Source organism: Mastomys coucha, unplaced genomic scaffold (genome assembly GCF_008632895.1).
Source record: "Mastomys coucha isolate ucsf_1 unplaced genomic scaffold, UCSF_Mcou_1 pScaffold12, whole genome shotgun sequence".
Classification (NCBI taxonomy): Eukaryota; Metazoa; Chordata; class Mammalia; order Rodentia; family Muridae; genus Mastomys; species Mastomys coucha.
The window spans coordinates 55,291,764-55,315,095 of NW_022196894.1; the positions used below are offsets into that span (position 1 = coordinate 55,291,764).

At 40.8% G+C, this 23,332-nt stretch overlaps 1 protein-coding gene across 1 annotated transcript in view; it reads right to left on the minus strand.

Annotated features, from left to right (window-relative positions):
* The window catches only part of Col8a1 (collagen type VIII alpha 1 chain), a 128,025-nt gene extending 109,734 nt beyond the window's left edge, over positions 1-18,291 (minus strand). The window contains exon 1 of the mRNA XM_031364155.1: positions 17,954-18,291. The gene's annotated coding sequence lies outside the window, so the exon portion shown is untranslated. The remainder of the gene's footprint in view (positions 1-17,953) is intronic.
* Positions 18,292-23,332: the final 5,041 nt, after the last annotated feature.

Sequence of the window (23,332 nt, forward strand, 5' to 3'; positions counted from 1 at the left end):
ATAGCTTTGAGAGCATTTTTAGTAATGAGATTTTAGTACTAACACAAATTTCTCAACTGAGTGGTACACAGGGCAAGCCAGCTACATAGTCTTATCAGGACTGATACCACATATTTGGGAATGCACCAAAACTGTCCCCTTTCAGAGTGACAGCATCTTTCAGCATTAAAGCAAAACCCAAGAAAGCCCGATAAAGCACTGAGAAGTCTAGTGTCTATTAGCTATGTCAACATGTACTGTGCTCAGTTGTGACAGCCTTTGTAGAAGAAACACTCTGAAGAAGCCAAAACACATCTTATTATTCTTGGGGCATACTAACTAATTTTAGGATCGGAAATCTGAATGAAGACTCTCAGCTCCTATTCAGCTTTATGAACGAAGCTCATGTAACCGTAGCTCTAAAAGGAGTCAGTTATTTATAGGCACAAAGCCTATCCTGTTTTCCTATTTGTTCTAGAAATAAGTTCAAGATGAGGGACTAACTATGGCTTAAAATCAACGAATCCTGAAAAAAATATAGAAAAAAAAAAGCAACTCAAGATTTCATTCAAAGGCAAAGTTCAAACTCCCTTGACCCTGGAAGTTCAGACAACAGAAAGGAACTTTAGTGGGAACAGGGTGCCCAAGTGGACTTTACTTCTAAATGCACATTGGATTGATTTTTCTAAAGATGTTTTTCCACTCATGGCCCTCCAAAACCAAGAGTTCAAAGCATCACTACTACTTTTTTTTTTTCTTTTTTTATGCATGAGCAGATTGACCACAACACTATTAGAAAAAAGAAATGAGTCAATGTATTTGGCTCTTTGTTGCTTTGTTGTGTTCTTTGGAAAAGACAGACTAAGGAAAGAGAGACTCCCTTTACATCTTTTTTTTTTCTTGAGGGCTGTTTGCTTAAAAAATAATAACCCCAAACTAGGCCATTATTGGGGTTTATGGTAAGTATTTCCAAGTTTTGAAATAGGAACAAAGTCCACGGGATCCCTGTGAGGCCAGCTTTCGGTTTTTCTCATTATACAAACAGATAAATGGAGACACTGAACAGTGAGGTAATTTTCATGGTCTCAGCTGCATTAGATGAAAAGAAGCAAAAGATGAACTCAAGGTTTTGGATTCCAGGTAAGGCCTTTGATCATGCTTTTACTGGAAACTGACAACCAAGAAGTTAATAACCTCTTACACTACAACCTAGGGAGATGAGATTTGCTAGCTTGGGACGAATTGTATTTCATGTCATTTACATGCATACATGTTTATGTGAAGTCACATATGAGGTCATTGTACGGGTTGTTTCCAATTTCCAGACTCTTTAGGAAATGAGACATTTTGCCTAATTAAAATGTTCTTAATAGCTAACATGTTTCAGAACCAAAAGTACTTTTTTTTTCATGCATTTAAAACACATAGTTCCCTCATTTAAAAAAGATGAGGCTACATATGTGAGTTAACGAACTCATACCAGCTGTGATCAGTAATGGCTTCCTAAAGTCAGGGGATGTTTGTCCCCCACTGTGAGTCGCACTAAGCTTTTGAGCTTCTTATGCTAATTCTTCTTCTCCCTCTTGCTTTGTGACTTGGCCTCCACAGTTTTGTCTCCTCTCAGCACACTCATTGCTTGCAGTATCTTTCCTTTTTCCACGGTGCTTCCAATCTCCTGTGATCTCTGAACTCGGAAACCCACGCTAGTTACAATTATTTGTAAAGGTGAATAGGCTTAGTGATGGCTCACTGGGACAGATATACTAATGCCTACTGTCTTGTGTTTTCTGAGCACTTTTAATACTTTTTACTCTTAAATATAATACTGTAGAAGTGTACTTTGCACAAAGGAGGGCTCTAAATAAATGAGATGGAATCTTAAAATACAGGTTAGTTCTGAAACTCAGCTTTTCAATAATTCACTGCTCCCCCCCCCACAGTGATTTATATTCTTCAATTATCCATGTATTTACTGATTTCAAAATGCTGCCTCAGAAGCTCAGATCTCTTGGAGTTTCAGAGTCATCTCTGAGACTGCGGCATTCATTGAAGCCTTTTGGCAACAGATCCAAGAGGATCTTAAGATTCCCAAGAGCGGGAGATGCAAGATAGTTTAGTGTTTTGTGTATTTTCCTATGTGTATGCTGGGTGTCTGAAAAGACATGTAGCACACTGCTGGCTTGATGGAATGGGTGGAGTTGGATTTTACTATCCCTGTCAGTCACCTAGTGAAAGCCTTTCGCTGCATGGGAACAGGTATGCTGTAAGAGAAAACTGGCCCCAGGCAAGGCTCAGAACACTGACTACAAATTTTTAAAGAGCATGAAAAGTGGCCTTCCCTTTAGAAGAAAAGGGTAGCTCTCACATTCCTTGCGCATTTATGTGCCAAGTGACATTTTATTGATTCCTGTGCCTTTCAGCCATAAGCAATGGATGCGGGTATATCAGGCGTCTGCATGGGCTTAGACTGTGATAGGTGCCCAATAGCTGTTTGTTGAAGGGATAAATGAGGTCGGGAACAGAGTTCTAGCCAGTCAAACATGGAAGTATAGAACTTGAGGGGCAGTTTTTGAAATTCTTAAGGCTCTCCTTCCACTGTCTTTAGGAATTAGAACACATTTCATTTCATCTGCAATTTTCCTATTCAGTCTCTTAGACTCTCCTGAGGGAGCCTGAATTGAATGATTTCTTGGTATTCCAGATATGAGAGTAAAGAGGTTAGGATCTTTTCAGCAGAAAGATGAAATTCAGCCCCTTAGGACGAACAACAATATGAACTAACTAGTACCCTCAGAGCTCCCAGGGACTAAACTACCAACCAAAGAGTACACATGGTGGGACTCATGGCTCCAGCTGCATATGTAGCAGAGGATGGTCTAGTCAGTCATCAATGGGAGGAGAGGCCCTTGGTCTTGTGAAGGTTCTATGCCCCCGTGTAGGGGAATGCCAGTGCCAGGAAGCAGGAGAGGGTGGGTTGGTGAGCAGGTAAGGGGGAGCGAACAGGTCCCCCCACCCAGGAAAAACCGGGAAAGGAGATAACATTTGAAATGCAAATAAAGAAAATATCTAATAAAAAAAATGAAATTCAAGCAAAGCAGAATTCTTACATTTAATGTTGCAGTGACTATGTACATGGTTTGGCAAAGTATGTTACCATATAAGTACAGGGACCAGGATATATCTGGCATTCAGGCAGCCTCAATGAAAGTGCTGGAGAGCAATGAAACATGAACTTCAAAAGCCCATGGGTTGATCTTACATGATGTGCCTATGATATCCATAATTTTCTTCACAATGCCATAGCCACAGACTCAGCAACATACACATGCATATATAGACACGAGCTTCATATTTGTGTGTGCATATGTATATGTATATCTTGCGGAGCACTCTCTGTCCTGCATTGCAGCTTGTCTCTGTTTCTTGGATGCTCTGAAGCATAGATGTCATAGCCAAGGCTCAGCCTACATCAGGAGAAAGAAGACTTCAGAGATGGGGCCAGCTAGACTCTTATTTGAGCTCCAACACTCTCCTAATGATGGGGAGCAATTTATCTCTCTAAACATTTTCTGTCTCATGTGTGCAATATAGGCAAATGCTTCTCCATCCAAATCTAATGGTGAACTAGACATAAACAAATGGTATACGTTGTTTCTCTATAAAGACCAATCGTTACTGTCATTACTATTTATTGCTTTTCTTTACATCTAAAAGTTCTCAGGTTAAGACTCTTACTAACACCCTTCCTGATGTGGTGATAATTTTTTATTTCATAAATACAAAACACCAAATATCTCTAACACATTTGGTCTGAAGAAAAGAAATCAAAGATTCTTTCTTGTGTTTTTTTTTTTAATTACAGCATTTGTAAAGATTTATTAATATTTTGAAACAATACTTTTACACTAGTTTCAAAGGCATTTAAAAGCCTTATCCATAGGTTATCTTTCTGCCTTTATTAGCTTGGTTATATTAAAGGTAGATTTATTGGGAAACTGCTCTCTGGTGGGCAAGTTCACTGCCCCCCAAACAGGGCAGCAGTGCACAAAGAGGTAGAGGATCAACATGTCTGGATTGTATAGGGAAGAGCCTCTGGGAGAAGGGCAACCCAGCCCCTGGACTGGAGAGTTCAAGGTTGAGGGCAGGGTATCGCAGGTAGGGACGGAGGGATGCTCACTCTCTAGCCTCTGACCCCCGTTTGCATACGAGAATTCTACTTATATGTGTTCAAATGTGACCGGAGCACATTGTGAGTATTTTATAGCTAGATATTAAAGGTTAACAAGTTAAATATTATTACTATCTTTATTTACCATTGTCTCTAATGCTTGCTTATACTATAATTTGTCAATATTTTATAAGGCAAGGGAACGTACACACCCATAATTATTTCTTGATACCATCTGGCTCATGATATCAGGATAAATTTTTTTTTATTATTATTTTAGAAATGTTTTTATTGAAGGTTTTCCCAATCATTCCAAATAAATTGAGCTCTGAATGGAAAATACACAGCCGGCTGCCTGGCTTCTCTAGTGGCTCTTTTGTCCCTGTCCTGATCTTTGCTGAGTCACACAGAGTGTGGCTGGCATCTGATATCGTTAAACATCCCTGTAAACCATTGCTATTAGAAATTCATTTGAATGTGTTTTCTGGAGGCTCATTAATAAATCAGAATCTATCAGGCAGCCAGACAGCTTGGTCAGTTTGCTCTTAGCTTTGCCCAACAGAGTTTGTATTGCATGGCTGGCGTGTTGGCACGAAGGACAGACTCCTGAAGTGCCCTTAGTGAGCCAGCAAGTGCCAGAGTCACATCATTGCCAAATTCCAGAGACACATTACCTCTTCTGCCCTTCTGGCTCCGGGAAACTCGGTGAAAAGAAACTGCTTCCCTTCAGAAAGTGATGAGGTCTCAGGGAGTGAAGAAATCAAGACTACTTGTCATAAGAATGACTTATTTCAACCATTCTCTGTAGAAAGGGTTAAGTTGAAGAAGTAACTCAGTCGGTATTAAAACAATCCTTTGCCACAAAGGCAAAAGAGATGAAGCTAAGAAGGGGTACTCGAATGTCCTCATTCAGTTTAAAAGATTCCACATCTCATTTGATTTGTGTAGGCACAATGTTGTTAAACTACAGAAGTGGAACTTTTGATGAGAGTTATAGACATGCCCAGGAATCAAGCAATATTTAATAAACATTACAGCAGTCATAATTATTCACTGAGAAAGAGCTAAAAGGCATGTCTTATTGTTTTCTTTTCTTTTTTGTTTCCATAGTGGTTATTCATATGAAAGATCACATGCCATAAGACATGAATAGTGAAACACTCTGTCTGTTTGACAAAGTAGTTACTAGCCACAAGTAACTACTAGATGTGTAATTAAAGACATTGTGCTACTTTACTCTTTATTGCTGTGGTAAAGACCCTGTGATGGTTAGTATACACTTGGCCCAGGGATTGACAGTATTGTTGGACTAGGTGTGTCACTGTGGGCATGGACTTAAGACCCCCATCCTAGCTGACTTTAGTTCAGACTTCCACTAGCAGCCTTCAGATAAGGGTGTAGAACTCTCAGCTCCACCTGGTTGTTGCCATACTCTTGCCTTGATGATAATGTACTGGACCTCTGAACCTGTAAGCTAGTTCCAATTAAATGTTGTCCTTTATAAGACTTGTTGTGGTCATGGTGTTTGTTCACAGCAGTAAAACCCTAACTAAGACAGACCCTGACCAAAAGCAAATTGGGAGAAGAAATCGATTTGGCTTATCTATTCCTAGTCATCATTCACGAAAGGAAGCCAAGATCGGAACTCGAGCAGGACAGCAACCAGGAGGCAGGAACTGAAGCAGAGACCCTGAAGCAATGCTGCTTCCTGGTTTGCTTCTGTTTTCCTCACTCTAAGACCACCTGACCAGGGATGACTCCATGTACAATGGAGTGGACCCTCTCACCTCAATCATTTCCCCATAGCCATTCCTTCAAGCTAATATTATTGAAGTGTTTTTTTCAACTGAGGTTCTCTCTTCTGAGATGCCTCTAGCTTGTATCAAGTTGACAAAAAGCAAAACAACAACAACAAAACAACAACAACCAAAAAAACCCAATGTAGATAAAAGAAGAAAATAAGTTAATACCTCCATCATGTTACCTGCATTTCAAGGGCTTGGTAGTCATATCTGAGTGGCCTCTACTACAGTACAGAGCTCAGATGCAGGAGATTTCTATCATGGTGGGAACTTGTCAAGCAACCCTGACAAGACTGTGCCAAGGAAACATGTTAAAGGCTTTTGTAGTAACTGTCAGTTAAGAATAAGAAAAGATGAATGTAAGTAAAAATATGTAGTGAGGCTTTAATTAATATGACAATGAATTAAGATTGTGTTGACAGGTAAAAATGAGAGCTTTAAATTTTTTAAGTAAAGAAAACACAAAGAAATATTTGGAAAAAAAAAACCTCAGACCATCTGGTTTAGTTCAAATTCTTGCTAAAAACTTGTAAAGGATGGGGATGGAATGACAGGTTAAGTAGGACAAGAGACTTGACTGCCAATCTAAAGTGTTTGTTCTATTTTGTAAGGGTTTTTGACAATTCTGTAACAACAGACCAGAAGTAAATATTTTGTCTTGCATAATTTGGTATATAGGAGGCCAATGCTTAGTATTACTATTTCAGTGGGAGCTCATCTTGCACCGTCTTCCAGTAGTTAACTCATCAGTAGAGTAAAATCTCTAATAACATACACTGAGTGTGTGTGGTGTGGTGTGAGTGTGTGTGTGTGTGTGTGTGTGTGTGTGTGTGTGTGTGTGTGTGGTGTGCTATGTGAGTATGAGTGTGTGTGTGTGTGTGTGTGTGTGTGTGTTGTGGTCTGTGTTTGTATGTGTGGTGAGTTGTGGTATGGTGTGGTGTGTGTGGGGGCGTATGGTAGGTGTGGTATAGTATGATGTGAATGTGTGTGGTATGGTGTAGTATGGTGTGTTGTGAGTGTTTATGTGTGGTATACTGTGTGGTGTGGTGTACTGTGGTGGTGGGGTAGGGGTATAAGGGATGGAGAGAGAGAGAGTCAGAGAGAGAGAGAGGAAGAAGGAGAGGGAGGAGGAGAGGGAGAGGGAGAAGGAAACACAAGAAAAAATTATTTTGTTCTTGGTTCTCTCAGAAGACCATAGAAAGCCATGGATCAGTTGTTGGTCATTTCAAAAAACCCAGAAAATTGAAGGATTCTAAATTTTATTCAGCAGTATAAGTTTTTCTAGGATGCTCATTTTGGTTAAGAACTTTGTGATCTAAGAAACAGTTTCCATCCTGTCTAGAAGTATTCAGGTCATATCAGCGCTTCTAGGACACAGACTAATTGTATCTCCTTAGCACAATCTATAAAGATAGAGAATTGTACATTTAGAACCTTGCCATGCATGTTGGCATTCAAGTGGACGCCATTTCCTTTACATTTACTACATTCTCTCATACTGCATGCACTGAGGGTGCAGAGATTAATAAGAGATGAGTCCTTCTGCAAGGAGGTAGATGATAATTGGGGCTGGGCATTAGAGTGATAATAAGCTATGATGTCAGGTTATGCACACAGTAGTAAAGACCATGGAGAGATGCATAGGGCAATCTGAGTACAGTGGCTGCAGGCATGTCAGGTCTGCACAGAGAAGACATGATTGACTCTTGGAAGGGAAGTATAAATTAATTGAATCGATGAAGTGGGAGAATACTTCATTCACAGAATAGGGGTAAAATACAAAAGAAAATTCAGTTGAGAAAGATCTAAAACTTTGCTTCCCTTTATTTCTCTTGTGGATCACGAAGGAAGAGCTTGATGTTCCCCATTGTCTACATCACTCTACCTATATGCTGAGCAGCAGGTGACACCACCATTGACATTTGTCTAGATGACTCAAATGGCATGGAGAATCATCTATGTGGTCTTGACTTTCACCATTGTGCTATAGATTATAGTTAAAATAACTCCAGGGAGAATGATCTGGGATCACACTCAAGTTGACTGAACATGCGAAAGCACTTGTGTTATAGTCTGTTTCTCATATAATCTCATTAATTTCTATTGTCTTAGGAAAGACATCTTAGACTGTCATTCTCCTTACCAGAATGATGCCAAAGCAGCCTGTAGCCAATCACGTGGAGGGAACTGATGGAGAACGTTTAGCTCTCCATAATCACCCCAGGAAGAAATTATAGCTCCCCCCCCTCTTTTTCTTTTCTAATTACAAAAACCTTACTTTTTTTGGCTCTTGCATTACAGCATGTTTTTAGAGAAAAAGTACAAAAAAAAGAAAAATAAATTAAAATGAGACTCTTATACAAGAAACAGAGCCAGTCAGCAGTGTCTAGGAACAGAGCCATTGGAATCCTCTCACTTTATGAGTCAGAGGTGCTGTCTCAGAGTGCTTGGGGGGCTTGTTTCTCCCTCTGAGGATAGGACATTGTTAGAGGCAACAAGGGGAAACACACTGGCATCAGGCTTTGCAGTGGGACCTACATGGCCATACAGACTGCTGGCTCTAAGCTGTGTGGCACTGAGAAGATACCTTGCCTTAACTGAGTAGATGTTCTGTTTTCTTTTTGGGTAAGCTAGAATATAAAGAACAGAGAGGTAGCTGGACCAGTGCAGCATCCTGCTTCTCTAGATAACATAGGCTATCTGTCCTTATCCCTCCCCACCTCCCCAAGACAAGGCTTCTGTGTAGGCTTGGTTTTTTTAGGCCAGACTAGTCTTGAACTCAGAGATCCATCAGCCTATGTCTCTCAAGTGCTGGGACTGAAGGGATATGCCACCACACCTGGCCATAGAGCATCTATTCTTCTAATTGTGAATGATGGGCTTATGCTCTTTCTCTTCTCTTGGATGACCATGAGTTACTTATCTGCTTGATCAGAGGGTGATTAATTGCCATGTCTGTGCCTACTCGCTAATAAGGACAGAGAGTCTACGTTATATAGAGAAGCAAGAGGCTGCACTGGGCCAGCTACCTTTCTGTTCTTCATATTCTAACTTACCCAGAAAGAAAACAGAACATCTACTCAGTTAAGGCAAGAAATTTTCTCAGTGCCACACAGCTTGGAACCAGCCATGTAACTTTATAAACCTTATGGTAACTTTGTGAAGGACAAGATAATTCCTAAAGTCTTAAGAGAAACAGAGACGTTAATAAAATGGTGAGTTTGAATGTTTTATATAAACTTAACAGTTGATGAGATAGTAGATTGTACTTGAATATCAATGTGTATCTTTGAATTACTGACATTAGTTCCCTATTGATACTATGAAAGCAAAGGACGAGAGCAAATCTGACTAATGGTCCCAGATGACTAATGGTGATAAAGATAAGAGAGAATTGTCAGCTCAGAAATTGGTGAACTATTTTATAGAATTGGGTCAGCTCAGAAATTGGTGAACTATTTTACAGATTGGGTAAAATACCTCAGTTATGAAGCTCATCAGTCACCATTAGCCATGCCTCTGTATCAAGTCAGTGGGAAATGAAAATAAAGGGAGAAAGCAAGAGACAATTTCAACATATCCAGGACTTCAGTTTTGGTAGGAATAAAAGCAAGAGAGGGAACTGGAGAAGAAGGGAGAGATGGAGGAAGGCAAAGAAGGAGAGAGGAGGAGAAGGAGAGAGGGAACAAGAGCATAAATAACTTTTCTCCTGTTGCGATTACTATGACGTGAAGAACTGATGCCCAGGACAAGGCAAGGGCATCTCACCTTTTGTTCCCCTTTCATCAGATTCGGCCCAGAAACTTACCATCCTTGCATGATTCTTTACTCATGGCTTGTTAAAGCAATATCCACTCAGTGTATATTATACAATAACAAGCAACACTGCAAATACCATATCATACCATATCATAGGAGATCTTAAAACTGTAAAATAGGCAAAATAGTCACCATACTCTTCTATAGGATACCAAACCAGGAGATGCCTTAAAGTAGAGGAAATTTAACATCAAATAGCAACTAAATGCCTCTTTATATCCCTGGCAGCAATTATTTAAAACGTACTTTAGAAAGTGTGGAGAAAAGAGTTACAGATTATATATAACATATCAGTCACTAGTTTTATTTTTGATTCTAATTCCCTTTGTGTAGATGTACATGTGTGTGGATATGTGTGGATACACATGCAATAGGTTGCATGTAGAGGTCAGCGAAAACTCATGGGAGTTCATTTTCTATTTCCATCATGTAGATCTTAGGGACTAAACTCAGGTACTAAGGCTTGGTGCCAGTCTAATGACTCTCTGAGCCATCTCTTTGCCCTAACAGTTATTAAGCTCCATTGTTTTTTAGTCACGATAAATAATTTTAATCACATTTCTTTTGTTGCAAGTAACATCACTTGCTAAATACATAGGCTTTTTTGAGACTCTTTAAACTATAATTTAATTATTCATCATTTTTCTTTCTCTACTTACCATTGACCTTGTCTGCTCTTTTGATACAGGTGGTATTTTTCTCTGTGTTCTAAAAAATACAAGTCCTTCTGCTCTATCTCAGAAGAATACATACCTATTTGAAAGTTGATCCACGTTGACTTGCTCTCTATCCATGTCACAAGCCCTTCCCAATGTTCTGTGTGTCCTCCAGGGTGCATCCTGAATAAATAGCTTTGATAATACATGGTTGGTACTGTCACTCCTTACTATGCATGGAAAGACATGTACCTCTGATTAACAAGGGGACTGTTTGAGAAGTATTCTTTTGAAGTAAATAACCAAAGTGAATAGATGTTTAGTGGCTTGCACTGGGCCCTAGAGAGTCAAGATGGCTTAGGGATTAAAATATTAAAGAGTGTCTTGAAAGGTGGAGTCTCAATCACACATATACTAGTTTCATGGCTTCATCTCTGGTGACATTACACAGAGACTCAGAGAGAGGATTATTCTGCTTTCCTGCAAATGTCATAATTTTTACAAAGCAAGCAGCCTTTCTCTGATGTGCCAAGGATTTTTTTTTTTTGTGGTCCTAATTGATCTCTATCCCCCAAAGGATTCTGAATTATGCAAGTGTCTCAAGTCTTAACAGGCCATCTCCCCACAGCTGTGCAATGAAAATGTTCAACAAGACATTCACTTTAGTCTAGGCAAGACCATGGCTGCTCCCTGGGGAGATTCAGAGGCAGGGGAGTGGTTCTGGGGCAGCTTGGTTTCTCCAATGCTTGGCTGGCCTAATTTTGTCTTTTTCTCTTCCAGCTCTCTTGCAGCAGAGGTGGGTCTAGTCATGGCACCTCTTCTACCCTCTCTGCTTGTCTCTCATTGATCATCAACTGCCAGAGTTTGTTTATTACTGAATTGAGCATTTAGATTTAGGTTTGTCTGGTGGTGGCCTTGGCAAGAACTTTCTCTAAGACTGTGTTGGTTTTCTTTCAAATAAACTTCTGCAAGCCTGGACATTTCTGGCATTGCTGAGAAGTGAGTGATTTATTCTTAGAGGCTTAAATTAGGTTAAAAAGAAAAAAGAGAAGAAAACTAACAATGCAAGGAGCACTCTAGCCACTGTTTACAATGATTCTTACCTCTGTATTTTATCAGAAAAAAATCTTAAATTTAAATGTCCCCTCTGGCAACACATCTGACACCTCCTGTAGACAATGAGCATGCTGGTTTCCCCTACTGGCCACCAACTCCCCCACTTATTCATTGAGCAGTGAGGGGTTGTAACAAACTGGGAACTGGAAGGGAGACTAGACATGCCATTTTTAAGTAGGAGTTGAGGATCCAATATCTTATTTTGCTGAAGATTCCTTTTCTTCTCTCATTCTTCCAACCTCAATAATTTTGGCTACCTAAGTCACAAATTCTTAGCTCCATCTAGTGTCTCTCTTCTTGTACTTCTTGGACTTATGTCAGCCTAAGCAAGCAAGCAATCAAGCAATCAAGCAAGCAAGCAAACAAACAAACAAACCAAAACCGAAGCCAGACATTTGGGTTGACATCGTTAACACCATGACTAGACTTTAACATTGTGAAAATAAGAAGTAAATATCTATATAAAAATATGCTAATGTGCAGCTATCACTTTGAATTATGATGGAAATTTAGAATTATTATTAGAGGGTATAGGCTAATGGGAGGCATGGAAGATTAAAGGGATGTGGGCTTGCAAATGTTCCAGTTATCCTGTCCGCATGTTCCTTGCCTAGCTTTTAAGCTTTGAAGTCATCTCAGTAAACAGAAGGTAGCTGAGACTTAACGCCTTTGTGGTCAGGGAGAAAAAGTTCTTATAAACCAGTCTTAGCTCAAGTATTCACTGACACAGATTTCTAGAAAAACAGCTATTTTATCTAGCTAATAGAAGGGATTGGAGGAGCTCTTCAACAAATTGGATACATGCTACTGCCAGGAGAAGCCAAAAGCTGACACCCACACCTAGGCCTATTCAGTTAGAGCACATAAAATGATTTAATTGTAGTCTCAGAACATTAATGACCCAATGCCCAAACATGTGATATAAACACATAATGGAGTACACAAGAAAGCACTCTTCAAAAAAAGACTTAAAACGAATGCTTTAACAATGTTTAAACAGACTGTGTAGATTTTTAACATACACTAAATCAGGATCTGAAAATAATTACTGTTTCAAAGACAGGCAAACAGTTGCCAGGCATGCTCAGAGTTAACTGAATAAAGATCTGGGGTAACATCTGTCCACTTATTCAGTGTGAATTGTTTCTAGGAAATGATTCTCAAATGTTCTTTTCTACCTTCACAGTGTTGTTTGGTAGCGTGACTTTATGGGTTACTAATAATTGTATTATCTCAGCAAGGAAAATGTCTTGACTCACATTAATTTACTACCCTGGATCAGAGTTAAATTTAAAGTGAGGTCAAGTCAGGCTTTCTTCCCAGTTGAAGTCAAAGGTAAACAAGAGTTTTAATGCCCATGAGGCTTGCACATCTTCTCACCAGCATGACCAGCCCTCAAACGGCCTAAAGAATACTGGTAGAGACAGTTCATCTCCTAGAGAGACTGATCATTCATAGGTCCAGTCCTCCAAATTGTTCTGGAGTTTCTTCCTCTTCCATGCCAGAAGTGTGACCACTTAGGACTGGGACATTCTCTCACTAAGTTCTTGGCTTCTGGATTTTTCCTTTCTGTCTCTACATCCTTCAGGCATATACCCTTCCAACAGTGTATATTCCTGGTTTCTCTAATTCTCTGTTGTGTATATTTGCCTTTCTTTGGGGGAGTACAAAACTGGATGACAATATATGGTATTTTGGATGGACAAGATGAAGAATATACTACCAATAATTACTTATTATTCTTATTTCCTATAAATATTGAAACTAGATCTCAAACATGCTATAGATCTCAAACAATTCTAGAGTGCAGGAAAATGTAGGAAAAATTAACCAGTCCTGCAGCAAGATGATGTCCAAGCCACCCATGAGGTTAAGTGAGTTTTCCATTTCCTAATATAAGAGGGAATCCTAAACTTGATACATTTTGGATTTGAGTACCTATATGTTCCTAAGACTACTTCTAGGTTTTTTTATGGGAGTTCAAAATAGTGGATGTTCTCTGCATAATTTTTTTTTCTTTTCATTCACTCTTCTGCACAACACAGATTTACCAACCAGCTAAATATTTCAGACTCTGTCATGGAGGATGACATCAAAGATCCCTGTGTTTTTGATGGTCAGTAACCTCAGTCTTAACATATCTCTTAGATACATTCTTCAGTAAAGACAACATTGTATCCCAAACTTCCATTCCTCTGAGAGCCCCATGTTAAGTTCTTACAGGATCCTCAACATAGTTAGGGACACTTATTCTCACTGCCTGGGCAGAAATATCAGTTATTAAAGATGAGGCCCTGGCTATGGAGGTTGGCTATCTGCCCTCCATTTGGGTGACTTTGTGAGTGATATCTACTTTTTTGACCTTTTCCATCTCTAAAATGAACTATTAGTTAAAATTAGCTCCAAAGTCCCTTCCAAAAACTATGTTTTGCAGTGTCTGGGTTCTTACTAACCTTCCTGAAGTCTGAACTTACTAGATAAATGAAAGTTCCCTGAAAACTCACCTCAGATAGTTTACTGGAGGCAAAGAGAACTTCTTGATGACTTTATCCATGTGTAAGGACTAAAGTTTAGAAAATGATAAAACTTTCTGATTTGATAGAGTCAACATTCATAGACTATTTAAAAGAAGTACTGAAGAGACTCAGAGATTTGTGGTAATGAGAAAAAACCCAAGAATGAGGGCTACTCCAAAATCTCCATCTGTAGCAATTGAGGGGATCCCTTTCATTCAAGAAACAATGCCAGTGACACCCAGGGTCTGTGACTGCAGCTGCAGACCCAAAGAGGCTGTATAAAGCAGAGATGCTAGCTTTTGTTTTCCAGGAAGAACAATAGAAGTGAGTAAACAAATAGTGAACATTGAAAGTCATGTAAAGTGTATTCCATCGCTTTACACCAGCACAACTAGTAGCTTCTATAACATTCATGCCAACTAAGACATCAGTACTCTGACTTGCTATTATCTTAGGCGATGGCACTGATTAGTTTGGGGCAATGTTTTTGTTTTATTTACTTCATTTGGTCTATTGCGGTGACAATGGCTTCCTGGATTGGAGAACACAGAGCTTCCAGATTGAAGGCATTCCAGACTCCAGGGAGTCCTTTCAGCTCTTTAAGGAAAGACTGACTATACAGAGCCTCAGACAGCACATACTGAAGCCACACTGCTGGAGTCTCTGACCAGAGGCTTCTCTCTTGGTACTGAAATGTGGCTAACTCTTTCTCATCCTTCAGTCCTCCTCATCCTTCCAAAAATGGAGGAGGATCAGTAAAGCTTTGCTGTAGGGACTGGGAGATGTAAATGGCAGTTAACTGGGAAATCTTAAAACAATTGTTAGAAATTATATCCTTAATATTTGGTAACGACTGGCAAGCAGGTTCTCATCCCCTCCCCCTCCGACTGGATGCCTTCTGTAGTGAGAGGTCCTTTTGCACAATGCTAAGGGAAAGATTCTCTGAATTCCAAAAGCATTCACTGTCCCCTTAACTCCTCCGCTCCTCTACTTCATGCAACAGTTCCAGTTCACTTTGTAAGACTGCTCTCCAGCCTTAAGCTCTGTCAGAACTCTCTCAAAATCCACATGTGTGGATCTGGAAGCCCATAGTAAGATAGGATTCTCCACAGTTACTTAGAGGAGCAGAGTCTGGAAGCCTCAGTCATTCTTTAAGTTGCTATAGCAAGGAGGAGGAGTCATTGATACCCTGAACTTGAAAACACTCACATAACACCATCCCCTTTAGGAGAGTTAGGGTTCATTTTGTAGACACCCCCAGGGTAAGATAAAAAATATGGTGTTCGGTGTGTATAACACGGCTTTAAAGACTAGGACTGGCAAGTGCCTGTGAGTTTGAAGTGGGCACACCCGAAATCATGTCGGGTGTCAGAGCTATGCTGGTGTCTTCTATAGGTGAAAGGAGACACAATGAGCAAGACAGTAGAGACAGCTCTTCCATCAGCAGTGACCATTCTCTTATTGACTGGAAAGGAAAACTTAAACACAAACTCTAGAGCAGACACCCTTTCTCTTCTTCATCCCCCACGGCTCTATATAAGTAAGGATGGTGAGAGGTCTTGTTTGATAGCAGGTCTAGATTGTTCTATTCTCTTAATGGACATCGAGGTGTCTTCTCCCCTTCCCACTCAATCCTGGTTGATTTTATTTTCTTTAAAGCTGTCCTTTATCCTTTTTGTTTGAAATAAAAAAATATACATATGCTTTCCTATCATGTAGATATTTTATTTATTCCTAAACAGAAATAGAAATCTAAAATGTGTGTTTCTATAAGTATAGCAGGTCCTCCAAATCATAGGGCGTCCTTTGGGTGTCTCTGGTCAAGGAGACACCCACTCTTGTTTTCTCTTAGGCAGATATCTACAGCCTGCTGTAATGTTGACTGGTCATGGCCATACACATGACGAGGAGACTCTGACTGTCCTTTGACATTCTCTGCAAAAGGGGTGATGTTAGGACCACTAAATGACACTCTCGACTGGTTTTTCTACACGCATAAGAAGGAAAGTGCTGGTGTGCCTCGTACATACCTTAAGGAAAGACTCCCTTTGACTGGTAATGCCCCCTAGGAAGGTTAGATCATGAACAGACTGAGATGACCTCACCCACTTAGTTAAGGGGGTTGAACTTCATGGCACACAGGGAAAGCAGTTACTGTTAAACTGTTCATAGCTCCGTTCAGACAGTCAGGGAGAGCAGAAGCAAGTTTTCAGAGAACAATTACGACTTTGACAGAGGAGGTCTTTGAAGGGAATCATAGTCTTTTCTCACCGATGGGGCCAAGCAGGACTCAAGTACTACCTTAAAGGAGGAATTAACTTGAATGAACCCAACATTTGGGTTGGCCTTGTCTCATACCCATGCCTTCCATGGCTCATTACTCATGTTAAGCTATAGAGCAAGCAGACTGCACTGTGGCTGGAGAAAAAGGGACTTGAGGATGCATGGGTCCCATATTATCTCGGCCAATAGTAATGTTATATCATTTTCTGAAAGGAAACCACACTCTCTGCAGTATTTTTCCACTAGGGGGGAAAACTGCAGCATGGGGGAATGCTTCACAGATAACTCTTTCACTTGAATAATTCTATGCTAGCGCTTTCGTGGTAAACAGTGTTTAACACACACAACCAACAGACACAGAAAATGTAAACAGTTCTCTGCTGTTAAGGAACCTTCAGGACTCAAATACTGCTTTGGTTTCCTGACTGGCAGTCTGGGCTTTCCTCTTCCAAGTGCAGCTTCTGCAGTTGCCCAGATGGAACATTTGAAGAGGGGATTTTCTCACACATGAGAGCCCTTTCATCCCACAAAACCCACAGAATATGGTAGCAAGCTTTATGGCCCAAGAGTCTGAATTTTTTTTTTTTCCAAAGTAACTGTCAGGATTGTTTCTCCTCTCACAGGTGCACAACACTCTGGAAGAAGAACAGATCCATCCCCACCACACCCACCACAACCACCTACCAAAAGCACCCCTACACACATCCAAGGTCTCTTCCCCACTGGAGAGCTCTGGGAGAGTCAGTCAATAACCAGGCACTTGCTAGAGGAGGGCAGAGGGCATGGGAAGGACGAAAACCTCCATCTGAAGTTTTCCTGGCTGATCTCTCTACGGAGTCAGTTGTACACAGACCTGTGTAATCTGGTCTGCATGCTTTCTGAGAAACATATTGAAACACTTCGTGTTTTAGGTGTATGTAGGCATCACAGAGTTCGCATAGACCTTCTTAGTCTCAGTACAAGCCTCTTTTTAGGCTGTAGTGGAAAGGTAGCCCAGTGGTGGCTCATCCTGCCCTAGCTTGTAAACTGGGATTTGTTCTTTCCTATCTTCCAGCCACCTGATTACTGTCTCCGGGCAAAGGGCACTGGTTCACATCATTTTTTCCGAGCAGTTAAACCTGGAAAGATACTTCTTAAAGGACGCACAGAAGTTGAAGTCTTGGAGGTTTAGAAAACATCACAAAATCATCAGCTGACCTTTTGACTGTGCTATTTTTAGTGTGCTCCTTTAAAGTGCATTTTTGACAATGGGACAGCTTCCTCTGCCCCTACTGATATGTGAAATATTTACAATTAAAAACACAAGCATAATACCGCAAATAGATACATTTAACCTCAGAAACAGTCAGACAGACGGGTCGCTTGGGGGGGGGGGGCAGTGTGACTTAAAAAGAGAAGATTTTTGTAGTAGAAATGCTGCTGTTTCTGCCAAAAAGGAATTTTTATTTTACTGTTCAAACAGAAGTTTGTTTTCAAACCTGTTGCTAGTTAAGAAGCTCACTGTTCATCCCAGCATCCTTATGAATCAACTCTAAGTAAAAGCGTTGACCAGCAGGGACTCACTCCGGGTAGCAACCCCCTGCAGGTCAGCTGCCCGGAGAAGGGTTATCTTACCTTGAGCACGTAAGATCTGGGAGGCAGGGACTCGGGCTCCCACGGAGAGGACCGTGGAAGGGCTCTGATCCTCTGCGCTCTGCGGGTAACTTGCACTTGGCTTTTATGGACAGGTGGGCGGAGCTGTTCCTCACAGTAGGTGGGCAGGGATTGAGCCGGGCGGCGGGCGGGCTGCCCCCGTGGAGCTGGACACTTGTCTGGGGAGGGGCAGAAAGGGTAGAGCCCGAGCTTTCTGGAGTGGGGAGAGCCAGGGACTTTGGAGGACGGCGGAGAGTAGACAGGAGTGGAGACGAAGGAGGGGGAGTAAAGAAATGCACAGAGACCACAGAAGGGAAAGGTTGAGGAGGAAATGAATGGGGTTTGGGGACGGGAAGCTAAAGTAAAGGTAGTGGAGGAGAGAGAGATGGGAATTTGATTCTGGACGATGGAATGGGTACTGGATTATTTTTCGGTTTTGTGTGACATTTTTGGCAGCGAGAGGAACCTGGGCGACTGTCAATAATAAAGGTGTTTTCCCTGTGATCGAAAAGCCAAGTAACCGCCCAAGAGAACTGAAGGGTTTGGAAGTGAGGTAGAAGCGAAGAGGATGGGTTTCTGGAAAAGAGGGGGTGGATTTGCCCGATGCGCGCCTAGACAGTGGTGGGAGGGGATCGTCCCCGGGAGCCCCAGGCGCCCTGCCTCTGGGAGCTGGCTGCTGCAGCCTGGCCCACCCCTGCTCACTCCTGCCAGCCTCTTTCTACAGACAGTTCTAAGTGTGTAACATCTAGGCAGCTCCAGAGACTGGAGCAGCTGTGAGGTCCATCTGCAGAGACAGCTCCGCACAAGCTCGTCCCTTCAACATCAACATCTGCTTATGTAACACAGGATGCCAGGGCTCGCTGTCCTCTGGTTATTTTCGGTATTAAAAAAAAAAAAAATTCTCTCCTAGCTAGCAACTGAAAAAATGTTCGGTGTCATAGCTCTCTCCACTTGTCATAGGCATAGAGAGGATTTAACTAACAAGTGCGAAGGGTCATGCTGAAGTTATTAAAAAATGTATTCAGAGAAAGAAAAACAAGATCCTTTCGCTGCTGAGCGGTGACTCACTTCCCAGCCCAAAGCTCGATTTTTGCCACCAAAGAAATCAAAGCATTTTAAAGGAGGACTTGAGGTGGGAAACGGGGATCGGATAGAAGCCTTGGAGAAGAGGGGACGAGCTTGATCACCGAGTACACACACACACACACACACACACACACACACACACACACACACACGATCTTAAGCCATGCTGTGCTGTTTTCTGTTTCTAGCTAGATCAAGCTGGCAATAGGCTGAGCTAAGGAGTTTAAACACTCCTGCCCTCCTCAGTGTACCCTGAGCATGCTCCTTTTTCTGAGGACCTCTGCAGAGATTTAAGACTGTTCAGTAGTATCCTCAGCCTCTCCTGCACAGGATGCCAGAGGACTCCTTCTGCTAGGAAAAAAAATTGGCTTTGGGCTTAGCCATAGGATTCTGCGGGGCAAAAACTCCTCTCCACTAAGAAGGAGCCACCAGTCTTGTAAAGGTCCACAGTGTAAAAGAGAATTTTAAAAGAATCTATTAAGAAAATACTAGTGCGTGCCACCGGGATAATAATAATACCTGCTGCCACATGTGCTAAGTTTACACTGGACTTAGTTTTTTTGTTTTTTTTTTTTTTTTTTTTTTTTTTTTTTACAGTCTTACTCCCATCTATCTGACTGGAGAGCCCAGAGCCTCAACTGATGGTTCCTTTGTAAGGATTCCAAGCTTAGCTTAAATGGATACCCTTGGAAGTCAACAAGCAGAAACTGATGCGATTCAGAGAGGGAGGATGGTGAAAAGCCATTACAAGAAATGGAAACAATTTTAATTTTCAACAAGATACAAAATTGACATCAAATAAGATATGTAAGTTTATAAACTTTGTCACATTGCACACACACACACACACACGAATATATGTGCTGTGTGTGTGTGTACACATGTGTATTTGTGTTTTTCTGGATCTCTCCTCTTCAGCTTTATTCAGGAAAGTGTCTGGCTCTAACAAGCTATACCTATTGGTTTAGTAGCCAGCAAAATATAAATGCTCAATACGTGTAACCTGTACTAGCTGAATGCATTGTTCTAATGAGCATAGACAATGAGCAGCTGTTGTTCATTTAATGGATGATTGAAGAATAAAGAAGGCTAAAACTTTCACATGAACTCTTTTGTCCATTTACGAGTGAGTTGTTACCTCTCTTTTCTTTCCCGATTCAGTTTCCTTTCCTAAATAATATATCATTTAGGGATGTGTCCAAACCCATGAAGTAAAGTCTGTGAAATGAATAATAACTTTTGTTACCATAACTGAAAATTAAGACTACATTATTTTTTGGGGGGACTGAACCATGAAACCAAATATGATTTTATAGGCATAGTGTTACTTCTTATGAGTCTTTAATTTAGTAAGGAAATTTATTCTGAGCAAACAAAAGAGGGGCTAGAAGAGGGTCTGGGTGATAAAAAGTATTAGCAATTATTCCCACAGGATTATAGAAAATAATCCTTTAATGCACCTCACACATTCCAGTTCCATCACATAGTTGTGAAAAATAAGGGGCAGGGTTTGAGGGAACAAGACAAGAAAAGCACATTTGAAGAGAAAGCAGCCTCCAGCTGCAGGCTGGAGTTTTCTTTTCTCTTTTTTATCCTTTACCCCATTATTTTGAACCTGAATATCCAGCCAACATAGCTAAGGCACTCCTTTCATTTTGTCTGGATGGTGCCAACAATTAGTTCATTTCTCCAGTTCACACTTGCCCGAGTCTGATTCAGTAGCAGATCTGATCAACAAGTTGTGAATCCAGGAATGGATCTCTGTGCTGACTGACTCTCAGGGTGCTTTTCCTAGAATCTCTCCAAAGGGGACTGGGGCTTGAAGTGGGCTCCCTGATGAAAGGCAAGAATCAAATGACAACATGCTATGCACTAAATTTGCCATCCTGTGGATATACTAAGAGTTACATATGATTGCCTCTTTCCAAGTCCTTGGTGAATATAAACCTTTTCTCATATGTTTTTTTTTTGTGTGTGTGTGGTTAATTTATATATATATTGATTGATACACACATATCTTAAGAATGGACATGGCAGGGAAGGGTATTTAAAACAAATGAAAGTGTAGATTTGTTTTCACAGAAGGGAAAAATCATGGATTCCTGACAGTTGAGTGGTAGAGAGTCCAAGGAAGAGGCAGCTTCTAGCTGAGCCATACCAAGTAGCATTTGGATAGATCTGTATTGAATGGTAGTACTTTCTGGACAAGAGTGGGGCATTCATGTCTGGAAAAGGGATATTCAGAATATGTGGACTAGCTGCCAGGACTTTAAAGATGTAGTAGAATGATGAGGCTAAGCAGGGTAAAGGGGGTGATGAGATTAGTGTGTGGAAGGTCTTAAATGTCTCAGCATTTGTTCCACTATTTTCTAGACCATAATCACTGATAATGTAAGAGTTACCAAGGTTTCATTTTTCTTTAACCATAAGTTCTTTTATTGTAACTTTATAGATGTTTACCAATGAAGTCTCATCTATGCTTCCTGAGACACTGCATACAGAGAGAAAAACTAAGTGCCTGTGTTTTGCAGATATGGAAGTCTGAGCGAGGTGGCATAAACAGTGGTTGCTTTAGCTCTATTTACTTTTTGTGTCCTGTGTCATTGCAAGAAGGAGATGGGAATGTGAGACTTCTCTAGGGCAAAAGTTGTAGCTATGTGTATCTATCTATTCACCTGGCGGATTTCAAGCTCCAGTGACTCTCCTTGCCTGTCACTCCTAGGTGCTTAAACATGCACATGAGCTTGGTTGTCGGTACAAGCAAGAGCTGCAGACAGGCATTTCTACTTGAAGCAAATAGGGAAATTTACTTTCTATCTATCATGTGACCCATCAGTCATAAGACGGTGTTAGGCATCAATAAATGTAAACCTGGCCAGTCAGGCTCTTAAACTTGCAACATTCCCAGAAATTTAGGATAGGGTTTTTATTTACAAAGATTGAAAATGCTTTTACTGCACCAAAGAAAAAGCACACTTACCATTTACTCCTAAAGGCTCTTGGTGTTTATGAGTCACTAGGCTCTCATTGGCTCAGAGACCAGAGCTGATTGACATGGTAGATCACACAGATGACCTCCTCAGACTCCCACTAGCTTTGTAAACAGCATTGGGTAACAAGATAGAAGATCTGAGGTTCATACCCAGCGCTGGTACTAACTACCTGAGAGAACTTGGCAACAGATTTTATCATGTTTGAAATCAATATCCATTAATATAAAACAAAAACATTTATCCAGGCACTTTTCTATAGTTTCCTTCATCATGTCCTTGCCTGTTCCATACATCTGGTCTGTGCATACCCTACAAACTCAGCATGCCTGTGATGTCAAGCAACAGTCAGTGATATACAGGCTTGATTTTAGGCACTGGAGTTTAAGTTTTATAATCCATCACCCCAAGGTTTGCTACAAGGGGATATGGCCGAGTGATTCATCTCATCTGTATTCTAGGTTCAGATTCCTAAATGGTGAAGTTATCCTATTGTCACATGACAAGGAACTTTGCCTTTCTGAGTTTCACAGCTTGGAAGACATCTCCCAGACATAGCCCTTAGCTTTTTAACCCTCTTCCTTGGAATTACATGGTTCTTCTCTTTTGGAGAGAAACATAAGTGTCTTGTATAGATGCTTGTGCTCCAAAGTCTTCCCACTGGGCCTGATGTGCTTGGCAGCCGAGTAAATGTGCTTGATGACTTAAGAAACATTTCTATCCTCACTGTGAGAGCCCCCTCCCTTCAGTGCTATGCTCTTTTAGTAATTCCATTAAGAAAATTGGATTGCTCCCTCTTTTGTGATGATTAGAGTGAAAACCAAGGCCCTGCACATGTTAGGTAAACTCTCCACCACTGAGTTGCATCCTCAGCCCTGATTACCATTTTCACTTTGGACAAAACTACAGTGTTTTCTAGATTCTCAAACTACTAGACCTTTAGTAAGGATTTTGAACCTTTTTCTAGACCTTACCTCCCTGTAACAAGTTTCATCTGAAGTACTTCCAACCTTTTCTTATTCTTTAATAACTTTCTGTGTGGGGATTCTTGTGTGGGGCGGTGCATCGGGGGATAGCCATGTAGCCCAGTGAAGCTGCTCCTGCTGTTGTTCAGTAAAATTGGTATGGTCAGTGTCTCTGAGGCAGGAAAGAAATACTGGTTTGATATGTGCTGTCTTGAAACCTACTTAAAATATATGAATTATTTTAATTTTAGCCTCCTAGCCTTTCTTTTTGTTTTCTGTTTTTGTTTTTGTTTGTTTGTTTGTTTATGTGTGTGTGTGTT